We start from the raw sequence: 12,071 nt of genomic DNA, 5'->3' as shown, positions 1-12,071 counted from the left end.
CACTCTGGGTCTCTGTATAATGTTTTATTAATGTAAAAAAAAAAATCGTCCAAAGAAAAGTTGGGAAGGAATGACCTCTTACTAAAGCCTGGCTGCCTTCATAAATTGTATTTCTTCTCTGGAGCACAGGAGACCGTGCAGAGTCAAAGACAACGCAGTGGCCTGCAAAGGGCAAGATTAGACACGTGGGGTTGATCCTGCTATGCCGAATACAAGGGCCCTATTGGCTGAAAATAGCATAAAATAGTGCAAGCGGGTAGTGCGAAAAGCCATCGAGCTCTTCCTCTTGCCACAGGGCAGGATCTGCTATATCTTAATTACTTGATTACTTAATGACTCCTCCATCATAGAGCACCACAGCGTACTCTTCAGGGGCAACCGACACGGATATGGACACAGGCACTGCATTAAGCAAATCATGTTGAAAAAGACATTTGTTTAAAGAAACCTGCTCTGTGCATGGAAGGAGACAGCAGCAAAACAGACATATTTAAGCACGAATGCAAGCAGGAGAAGGAAAGACCTAACAATTAAGGATCTTGCTCAGAAATTGGTATACGACCTTGCCATCTACTCCCAATATACTATGTACGGACAACTGTAGCAAGTTTCTACTCAGCTGTGTATGTGTATAAAATTTAATAGCAAAGGTGACACTAGAATATATATATTTGACTTGTCGTGACCTGCCAAAAGACCGGGATGCCTTTCTTTGCTGTCATCGCGGCCGCACACATGGCCACATTCCGCTGGGGGAACGGCTGTACGGACTGGTTAGGTGTGACGGCTCGGTTTGGTGACCCCAGAGGGGGGACGTGTCCCCCCGTGGTGCCAGGTCTGAGAGCCGAGCCGTGGCCCTGTGGCCCGCCCGGGACGGGGGCGGCTTTCGGCAGCGCGACGCCTGCTGTCCCGACGGGCTGCGGTAGCTCGGGCTGCTCCGTCATGGAGCGCTTGAGGGCTGCCCACAGTAACCGGAGCTATTGTAAATGAAATACATCTCAGCAGTTTAGATCTTCCTTGTATGACTTTTCACTAACTTTAATGCTTCCCTCCTGAGCACAAAAGAGCCAAGCTTTCTGCAGCCTGGCATGATGTTCAGGCGAAATCCTTAATGATCCTTAATGATCCTTAATGAAAGCAAAAGATACAGACTGGGAAATCCTGATGGAAAAACAAGTGGGGAGGGCAGGAGAGACTTGCGCAGAGAACATCTGCATGGGCTGTTGCCGGTCAGCAGTCCAGGATGCCTCTGCGCACTGCAGGTGTCGTCGTATCGAGGTGGTTAAAATGTCGTCGGGCCCGTTGCCCTCCAGCTGGGACAGTTTGTGGCTGTGGCAGGAGTTAGGAGAGGACTTCTGCCCGCAAAACACTGGTCTCGGCTGCGACTTTCCCGGCGAGGTGCTTGACTCCTCGCGGGCAGGGCTGTGCCCGGTTGGCACTGCCAGAGCTGCGGGAGCCTCTCAGCGCTGCCCGCCTGCCTCCCGGGACCCCGCGCATCTCCAACGGCACCGCTGCCTGAGCGCCCTGGCTCTTTCCATCCAGTCCACATCACGTCTTTGTACACGTTCCCAGTTACGAAATCATGTTTTCGTTTCTGAAATACATTTGTACCTACCAAATGTTAATAAACTACTAGAATAGTGGTGGATTATTTGTGAATGATTTGTTTGTTGAGATATTAAGTTCCATAATGCACCGCAGGTGCCAGAAACCTGAGCCTCTGCCGTTTTCCAGGGGAGCCTTGGCAAAGGCTAGCGCTGCGGCGAGGGGCAGCCGGTTACTTGTGTGCCAGCAAATGTTTGTGCTGCAGAAACAAACGGCTGCCATCCGCGGAGCCGAGAGCCTGCTCCTCAGCGCAAGCCACAAATTTCCATTAAATCACTGTCCAGATACAGGTTGTTACTGTAATGAGGCAGTAGGTATGTGCACTACATAAACAGATGTGCCCTACAGTATGCTGGCAAATCACTGCTAAGCCTCAAGACTTGAATTAAGACTCGGTTCTCATGTAACTGTCAAGAGAGAGGAGTTTCACCTGCACTGTGCATTTCGTGGACAGTCCGGTCCGTAAGGTACTAACTGCAGCCTCCGTGGTGGGGTAACTTATTTCTCTTACTACGGAAATCTGGTCAGCAAAAAGTTAGGAAACACAGAACTTCGAGTGCCCTGGCAGCTGATCTGTCCTGCTGGGGTATTCGGTGATTTAAGTCTCCACACGCAGCAATTACACAGTCAGACGAGAACGGAAACTTCGGCTTTGAAAGAAAAGTTTATGGTCGTGTTCCGCAGGAAAACCACAAAGCTGTATATGTAGAAAACTGGGAAATATCAGGCAATTGTGTGTTGGATGCTTAAAAATCTGAAGATTAAGAAACTAAAGTTTCTATTTTGAAAGGTTTCTGGAATTTTAGGCTGACCTCATTATTCTGGGGGCGGGGTGGTTTTCGGTGTACGATGGCGGCAAAGCTCTCTTTTTAGATGGCTGTTTGCACCAAGTGAGATTGAGAGCAGCTTTCCCCAAAATGGGGCTGGTTGCGTAACGAGAGATTAGAATAGCCATTTATGTTTATTTTTTGTTATAAATAGTGACCCAGATTCCCCGTGGCTCTGGCGAAGCACGCCGCTGTTCGGTGACACCCGCCGCCGTTACGTGCGCTGCGCCGCGGGAGGGGCGTGCGGCCGGCGGCGAGGGCGGCCGGGGCGCCTGCGCGCGAGGGGGAACGTGCCGGGCAGCATGCGCCGGGACTGGGAATGGAAATAGCAGCGGGGCTCAGTAATTTGCATAGAGGTCATGTTTTGCTAATATGTGTCTTGTAGAAGCAGACAGCATGTAAAAGAGGATGGTTAAAACCTGACCCAGCAATGTTTTTAAATTTCAAATTATGCATAAAGTATGCATTACATTAATTAGGGAATTCATTAAGAAGAGAAGAGTAAAGAAACTAGTTAGCAGTGTGCAACATTTAGTAATGTAAGCCATTTTCTATAATTGTTATATATAATTTGTCTCATAACATTATCCCTTGATAAATTATTGCAGCATAATATGATATATGTAGCTTATTAACAGTTTCATTAATTACTATTAGAGCAAAGACACTCTGAAATCTGGTACACATAAGAACAAATGTTGAAGCAGATGGTTGAAATTAGTGAAACGCAATCAGTTGCTGAACCCTTTTACCTAATTACATTATTACATCAAAATAGTTAAACTAAATTTGTCAAGTTGTCGGCAAAGTGCTGGGATGTTTGGAGCCGCCGCCACGGTGCGGCGATCGCCCCCGGGCCCCACCTCCCCGTGGGGCACAGGGACCCTCCGGCCGTCCTCCACCGGCTCCAGCGCCCCTGCGCCCTGCCCGGACCTGCCGGCAGCCCTCGGACCTCGCCACCCTCGCTCCTCACCCGCATCCCAGGTCGGCCTCCTCCTCCTCCTCGTGGCCCCGAAGAGCGTCGCTTCCCGCGCCTTTCCTGGGCAGCCTCGCCGTGCCTGGGCGCGTGTCCCCGGGACTGCGCAGGGACGGGTCTGGGGTGGGCAGCTCTGGTGGGGTTTGGTTCACCGGGCCAGGGATGGTGAGCAGCAGGGGATGGGTATGGGGACGCCCAGCTCAGCTCGGCGGGAAGAGACGGACACGCCTGCTAGAGAAGTGGTGCTACCGGTGCCGGGCGGCGATGGCAGAGGTCATTTGTGTTCTTTGTGCCTCCCTCCGAAGAAAACCAGCCTCGATTGACAGCGCTCCGCCAGTCAAAGCCGCTTTGACAGCAGCAGCCCTGGCGGGGTGATTTGCTGGTTCTGAGCTTCAGAAGGAACGACTCCAGCTTTCCAGCTGGCTCCTCTGCGGCCAGGAGGGGATCCGTCCGGAGGGCAGCAGAAACACTGCGGTGAAGCGAGAGCAGCTTTTGCAGCGCCTGGAGGTACCAATGCAAAATGGGTGTGTAGCCTCTTTGTCCAGCCCACGGCATGCTGCTGGGCATCCTCCTTTTCTTGAGACAACCCTGAGTTTCCTTTTTTTGGACTGGGAGCCATGAAAGAAAGTTTGGAAGATGAAAACAAAACCAAGGGCTAGAGAAACAGTGCCTAGGTCTGCTGGGGTACGTGAAGTGAAAGCCTTGAGACATGAACTCAGACAGGACAGGTACCTGCATTAGTGTTTGCTGTGAGCTAGAAAGCTTCACTGACCGCCCGTCATGCAGAATTTTGTATAAATAGGTTATATGTACTGCTGCGAGAGTAAGGAGAAGTGAGGAATCCAAGCATGGCATTAATGCACCGAATATACGTGGTTCCTGTAGGTCCCAGACACCAAGTACGCTTACACAGTGCATTTCTGCTGGTGCGAACAGGTTTACAGCAGTGTTTTGTTTAAGCTTCCTGAATTCTTCCCCTTTACGCCTGACTAAATCCAAAGAAATACGAAGCACGTAACCTCCCTGTGTCCTTGCAGTCCGGCTGCCTTTCTCGGGGTAACACCCCTAGGAGGGGGCCTTTCCTCCTGCCCCAGCTGAAGCGTTACCCAGGGCCTAAGGGTCCGTGTTGCTCCTGCGTCGGGGCTGGCCGCTCCTCCTCCGGAGCAGCTGAGCTTCCTAGAGGGGACGTTACCTTCCGCAGGGGGTTCTGACAGCTCAGCAACTCTGAGCTCAAATTATTATCAAAAGTGTCCAAATGTGCAAGAAAATTCCAGAAAAAAATAATCACTTAGACTCACTTCAGAATAGGGTATTTCATACAACAGAACATAAATTTCGGAATTATTAATGGAGGAAATTTAGAAAAGAAACAATGTTGCAACAACAAGGACACAAACATGTGAATTTTGATAGGACCCTTTTTTTTCTTTTTTCTCTACACTAAATTTTAGCAAACGTGCACATCTCCCGGAGGACGGGGTGGGCCCTGCGCCCCACCTCTCCATCCCACCCCCTGCAACACCTGCCTGGGCCATTCCCACCCCGGCCCACGGGTCAGGGAAAGCCTGCCTCGCCCCAGCCCTTCCCGCAGCCCTCTGTTGGTCTCCCCAGGCCCCCCCGCGCACCCCCGCGGCCACCCGCGCCCCCTGCGCATCCCGCTCTCCTTCCTGACGCTCCGTCCGCAGGGCATACCCCGAAGCCGCGTTTGCAGCCCCGCCGGCGGGGCAGACCCCGGCCGTTTGCTGGAGGTGGCTGCTCCTTCTGCATGCCCCGCCACGAATGCATTAGCAGGAGAGTTCAACCTTTGATTCTCAGCCTGATTAATGCATGGACGGATCCAGATTTTTGTAAATATATACTTCTGTATGTGCTCAGCTCACAGGGCAGGGGGGTTGAAGCTTGTTCAAAATAATTATTTAATATTTGAGGTACTTGACAGCTCACCTCAGCTATACATTATTTTCTCTGTCTCCTGCCTGAAAGGCTAAAACCGTTAATAAAGATATCGCAAGAGCTGGTTCTATAGAATGAGTTATAGGTGTGCAATCATGTACACCTGGCTTTGCCGGTGATGGTGGGCATTAGCACCAAAGGCAACTTTCCTCTAATATTTGCATGAGCAGGACCAGGCACACATGTGTTCGTGAACAGCAAACAGGAGGGGACCGGGACGTGGCTGCCCTGCGTCGCCAGCGGGAATTGAGCCAAACGTCTCCGCACGCTGGTCCGGGGACGGCTGGCGGGCTGCCGGCACGCTCCACCCTCTCGGCAGGGGCTCTCCTGCCCGCTCCCCGCTGCCAGCGAGCCGCGGACCTGCAGTTCTGGTGTGCAGAGACTCTTTGCCCACCCTTTGATCTTTTTGCTGGCATCTGAGTGATGCTGGCTGAAGCTTGCAAAGCGTGTGAGTAAGGCAGGACGTCGAGTCTGGGGCAGCTCCTGCGGGAGAAAGGCCTGGTTGTTGCCCCAGGATGGGCAGTGCGTTGCCAGAAGTTGGTAAAAAAAGCTTGTAGCGTTGCTTATCAACGTAAAATCAAAGATAAGAGTCAGCTTACTCCATCTCTCTTTGAGGGATAATGTTTTACTGTTTGGGGACTAAAGCTGCTGGGTAAATATATCAAAATGAATCCCTCTTGTATTAGTTTCTGTACACAATCTTTTAAGAAAAGAGGGGCATGTTCTCAGCACGCAGGTGCGTGTTTGGTCCCAGCTCCTGTGTCGCGGGGTGGCGGGAGCAGCTCCCCATTCGTGGGTGAAGCAGGTGGGTGCGTGCGCCTGGTTTCTCCTCCTCTCTGCGCAGCACCGCTTTTCTAGTGCAAAGTGGATATTTAGGAACTTGTAGTTTTTTTACCATACATATTTCTGGGAAATGCTCTTGAAATGTTTTGGTCATTGATCTTGCTAATCCCTTCATCTAGGACATTGGCAGAAATTAAAACTAGCAGGGAGTTCAAAAGGGTTGGTTAACAAAACCAAAAGGATTTGGTTTGGATGTTTTTTCCTCAGTACTTCCCTCTCTCTGGTGCTAAGCAAAGGTTTGAAAACCCTCTCTGTTATACTAGAGCCCCGCATCCGAGCTACCCGCACTGCGAGCATCCTCCCCCGTGGAGGAGATGCTGTCCTGAGTGCCGCGGGCAGGGCCGGGCAGGGCCGGGCAGGGCTGGGCAGGGCAGGACCCCCCTGCACGGGCACAGAAAGTGCTCCTCTGCCTGAACCTGACCCCAGCTCCTCCAAGTGCCTTAACTCTTCCCCTTGAGTTACCTGTTTCACCTCTCCTGGAAGACACGAGGCAGCGTGCGCTCTGGATCCTCAATTGCTTATGCAACGTGTTAATATTTAAAAAGCACTGTGATTGGTGAAGGAACTGATAGCAGCAAATGTATATTCCTTATACAATATTTTAACATGAGTGATCACAGAAATGGATTAATCGAAGAAAACCTCCCATGACATCCAGGGTAACCAGGCGGTCATTGGGCTTGACAGTCCTGTCCTGAGAATGAGTGACGATGTTTTGGTAGTTTGATGGCCATGAAACGATATGTCATGTAAAGACAGTCAGCACGATCACCATAAGGCAGTCTGTCATTGTCTTGCTGAGCAATTCACATGCATGATGCATAAGAAAGTAAAAATAATCAGTAATCTATTGCAAGCCAGGGAAAGTAATCAGTAATATGTAATGTACTCTCCTTGGACTTGCCAGTCAAAATGGTTTCCTAAGCGACTTCAAAAGTGCATAGGTTATTTAAAAATGAACTCCTGGTCTTGTTCTGGGTGTGTCCAAAATCAAGTCCCAAGAGTCCCCATCACGCACCGATGCCCGTGGGAACGGACGGGCACATCAGGCTGCCGCTGCCGCTGCCACCCCTGCTGCTTAGACAGGAAGAAGCAAATAACCAGGAATTGATATTTTGAAGTTGTTCTTCATCATAGCAGTGATAACAAACTGAGAAACTGAGCCCTCCCACCGAGGCTGGGACTAGATCTGGCATTGCAGGCTATGGACATAATGCGGGGGAATTTTTTTGGATGGTATGGGGAGGCAGCGGGGCACGAGGGCAGGCTGCCTCCCTGCCTTTCATGGAGGAAAAAAACACAACTGCAGATTCAGGGAAACTGAAGCAAACCCACCACCACCACAAGTTCTCCTTCAGGGTCAGATGTGGCGGCTGCCTAGGCCAGCGTGCCGGGCTCTGCCGGGCTCTGCTGGGCTCTGCCGGGCCCGGGGCTGTCCCTGGGCACTGGCACAGGTGGGCTAGTACCACCCTAACTCAAGGGCTTGGGCTGAAAATACCGTTTCTCCTACATGATGCATTTACCCGGTTTCCCTCACAGGATCTGGGGAGGAATTTGCATCAGGAACAGCGTGGCCAGCAGGAGCAGGGAGGTGATGGTGCCCCTGCGCTGGGCACTGGTGAGGCCGCCCCTCGAATGCTGTGCTCAGCGCTGGGCCCCGCACCCCAAGGCGGCCATGGAGGGGCTGGAGCGTGGCCAGAGCAGGGCAGCGAGGCTGGGGCAGGGGCTGGAGCACAAGGCTGGGGAGGAGCGGCTGGGGGAGCTGGGGGGGCTCAGCCTGGAGAAGAGGAGGCTGAGGGGAGCCCTCATCGCTCTCTGCAACGGCCTGAAAGGAGGCTGGAGCCGGGGGGGTCGGTCTCTGCTCCCCAGGAACAAGCGATGGGACGAGAGGGAACGGCCTCAAGCTGCGCCAGGGCAGGGTTGGGTTGGGTATGGGGAAAACTTCTCCCCCCAAAGGGCTGTCAGGGCCTGGCCCAGGCTGCCCAGGGCAGGGGCTGAGTCCCCATCCCTGGGGGGATTTAAAAGCCGGGGAGATGTGGTGCCTGGGGACATGGTTTAGTGGTGGCCTTGGCCGCGCTGGGTTAGCGGTTGGACTCGATGATCTTAGGGGTCTTTTCCAACCTTGACGATTCTGTGACTCTCTGAACTCGGGGCGGACTTCGGGGCCCGGAGGCGGGGGCAGCCCCGGCCCCGTCCGGCCCCGGCCGCGGAGGCGCGGTGCGGCCAGGCCGCTGCCGCCGCCGGGGGGAGCCGCTGCCCGCCGCATGGCCGCCGGCCGGGCCCGGCCGCGGGGCCGGGCTGCCGCGGAGGCAGCGGCCGCAGCCCTCGCAGCCCCCCCGGGCAGGGTCTGTCGGGGTTTCACGGGGACGGAGCCAAGGGGAGCCGTGCGCTGCGCGTACCGGGATAAACCCCGTCTCCACATGTTTCATGAGCTGCGTCAGGCCGCTCGGCAGCAGAGCGGGGCTTGGCTGGCTGCCTTCTGCAGGAGGCTTGGAAGTGCGGCCGTTCCCGGTCCCGCTCTGCGGGAGCCTCCGGCACGTGTCGCCCCCCGGGCGAGTCCCCGCGCGTCCCGAGCCGCCGCGGGGGCTGCTGCTGCCCCGCCAGCCCCGGCCGCGGGGGGCACGGGCTGTCACGCGCCCCGCGGGATCCTGGCCCCCCCGAAATCCCCGCGGGAGCGCCCCACCCCCGCCAGCGTCCGAGCACCGCGCTGACCCCGCGCCTGCCCCGCTGGGGCGCGGGGGGGGCGACCGGGGAGCAGAGGCTGCGGTACCCGGCCATCGGCCCGGCGGGCTGCCGCTGCTGGGCTTGCTCTGTCCAGAAACGTTAAACAGCGTGGAAACGATGCTACTTGCCTCTGCTCCCCTGTCCCAAGTTGAGTGATCTCTACAGTATCCTTCTAAGGGTTTCATGTAATTTCATTTGCATTTGACGAAGGCTCTGGCTCTGGCAGGAGGCGGATTTGTGGGCTCTCCCAGGTGATGGCTGGCTGGTGCCACTTCTCAGTAGCCGGGCTAAAGTGGATCAGACCGTTTTTGCAAAAGTTACTTTCAAGAGAGATCTGAGCGCTAAAGCTGGGTGCGACTCTGCGTGTGGAGCCGCAGCAGCTTATTTCCACGCACAAACAATGCTGAAATCTGTCACTGGCCCTCCACGCGTCGCCAGCTAATGCACCACCAGCGCTCAATGCCCCGACTCCTTGTCCCCCCATTATTTTCCTGAGTTGCACATCCTGCAGGTGGAACTGGTGGCTTTGGAAATGATGCTCCGTCATCTGTCCAGGACACTGAGGGTTTCTGCCCTTTGTTCAAAGCTTCCTGATGTTCACGTCCAAAGAATGATTCCCATCCTCCAGAGGCTGGCCGGCGTGGAGGAAGCTGATGACCCTGAGGACAGATTTTTTAATAGGCTTGAAAAGATCTTGGAAGACAAGACCTGTTGCAAGGAGTATAAGCAGGTACCACAATGGAATTTCAGGAGTCAGAAGAGTTTGTGGCCCTTAGCCGTATGGCCCTTGGCAAGCCCTGTCCGACACGGACAGGTTTCCTAAAGATCTGAAAGTGATTTGAGCTGTAAGTCACTGGGAAATTCATTTGCGCAGGCTTTGCTCGTGCTGTGGCCGTCCTTGGTGCTCAGGGCCGGCGAGCACGGCGAGGGCGGGCAGGAGACGCGTGCGGTGCCGGGTGTGTGGGAGATGCACGGCTGCCGGCTCCGCAGCTGCCCGTATCCCACCTGCCCACCGTACGCAGTGGGCTGCCACATTCCAACACCTCTCTCCTCTCCCCAGGCTTCTGGAAAATTCAGAAATCCGCGTCCGTTGGTGAGGAGCCAGGCAGAGTGGCCGCCCTGGGTGAAATCAAGCGTTTCAGCCGGTTGGGACTGGAGCTTTTTCGGACTACATGTGCATTTTAGCTCAGTTTTTAAGCTAAAAGGAAAGGAGAGTCAGGCTAAGAACATATGGCTTAATGATGTATTTGGAGATGGTCATTTGCTCTATTTTCCACCTGAATAAATTTAAAGGCACAGCTGAAATGAACATGTCACATCTGCGTTTGAAATGTAATCTACTGTCATGCGGATGCTATCGAATCTGTTAATAATTAGAACCTGGCACCTCAGCTTAAGCGCAGCCACTAATTCGAAGTCATGGTGTTTAGCTTACTTCACAGCAGTGCTGGAAATAAGGGCACTGAATTGTTGACGGCAGATCTTATATATAGATTTAAACAAATTTGTTGACCTCTTCCTTAATTAAAGCAAATGTGATTTAGGCACCTAGCTCCCTTTTAAGCCTTTGGACATGTTTTCTTTTAAACATAGTGTTAGCTCCGTAACAGAGACTGCCTATATGGTAATTGATTTAGTAGAATTGAAACGAAACCGAAGTATTTAAGAACATTTCTCTCTTTTTCTCTTGCTCTGGGTTCCTGACTTTTAGCAGAGCCGCTCTCCCAGAGCAGGCACTGGAAGCTGAGGGGCCGGCCGGTCTGCGTGCCGGCCGGAGGATCCCCGCGGCACGTCGCTGCATCTGGTTTTCTCGGGCTTTCCAGGAGAACCAAGAGCAGGCTCCTGGTGAACAGCTCCACCAACCGACTCGGCACGACCCTGAGGGATCTGTGAACTGCTTCCACCACGCAGCTGGGAGAAGGGCTGAAAAATGAATGCACAATTATTCCACAGAAGTCCATCAAAATCATAATGAGCATAATTCACAATAAATTCCAGCTCTGCTCTGAACCCTGAACCCAGTAATTAAATGATCTCTCAATTTTTTAAAGAAGCCTATGCCCATTGGGTACTTTAAATAATACCATAAGTAATGTAAAATAATTATCTTAAAAATGCAGCTGCGCTGCTGTGAGTTTTCTCTCCAGAAGGGTTCCAGGTTAGCCAGGATGGCTGGAGGCATCTCCGGTAGGTTTGCAAACCCGCCCTCACGCCAGAGGTGGCCTCAGATGGGCAGAGGGAGAGAGAAAATGTGAAGCTGTAAGTACAAAGCATGAAAAAACGGCAAGTGCTTAATTTCTCCCCGAGCATCAGAAGGCGTGTGGGAGGGGAGTGGGAGTGTGTGGACTGAGTCACTGAACATAATTTCATGTGTTTGGGTTTTATTTTAATTATCCACACGGCCAGTTTTCAGGAAATCTCCCACCGTTGTGCTCCTCCCAGCGCTCCCCTCTGGGTGCCAGCACCGTCGCTGGCGTCGATGGGAGGCACGGGTTAGCATCGCCGCTCCTGCCAGCCTGCGTTCACAGCACGGAGCCAGCAACCCGCCTCCTCTGCTGGCCCGAGAGACGGGCTGAGCACAGCCGTGACGGCAAGGCTGGGGAAGAGACTCGTCCCTGTGCCGTCCCAGAGATTTACTCAGAAGGTGAAATCACGGAACGAATGGCTGATGTGTTAATCACAGGCACCTTTCCATAAAAAGGCTGCTGTATTTAATATTAGTCTGCCGTTACAGGTGGTGTGGTGTTATGCTGCAACTGTGCATGCAGAACGTGCAATGAAGACTTTGGTGTCCAAGAGATAAAAGGATGGATACGGGTGCTGTTCTGAACCTGGAAGAAAGCACTGCATGTTTGTGCCATCCCAGCTACAGCCAGCGACGTCCCAGCAATGTCTTTGGTTACAGGTACCACAGAATTACGGAGAAACCCTTTCAGCAAAAATGCTTTACAAACAGCAGACACATTTCTTCATTCAGGGTGCTGAAAATTATTATGTCCAACTCTTCCCTTTGCTTTCCCTAATGCACCAGCCTCTCCTTAGTCGTGCAAGGACTGGATCTCGCGCTGAGATCCCAGTCCCTATACCCCGACTGACTCATCAGCCAGGGAAGTGGGAGGTGGGTGCACCAGCAGCCTCCCGAC

Source organism: Platalea leucorodia (genome assembly GCF_965183815.1).
Source record: "Platalea leucorodia genome assembly, chromosome: 5".
Taxonomy (NCBI): Eukaryota; Metazoa; Chordata; class Aves; order Pelecaniformes; family Threskiornithidae; genus Platalea; species Platalea leucorodia.
This window is presented reverse-complemented; position numbering follows the sequence as displayed.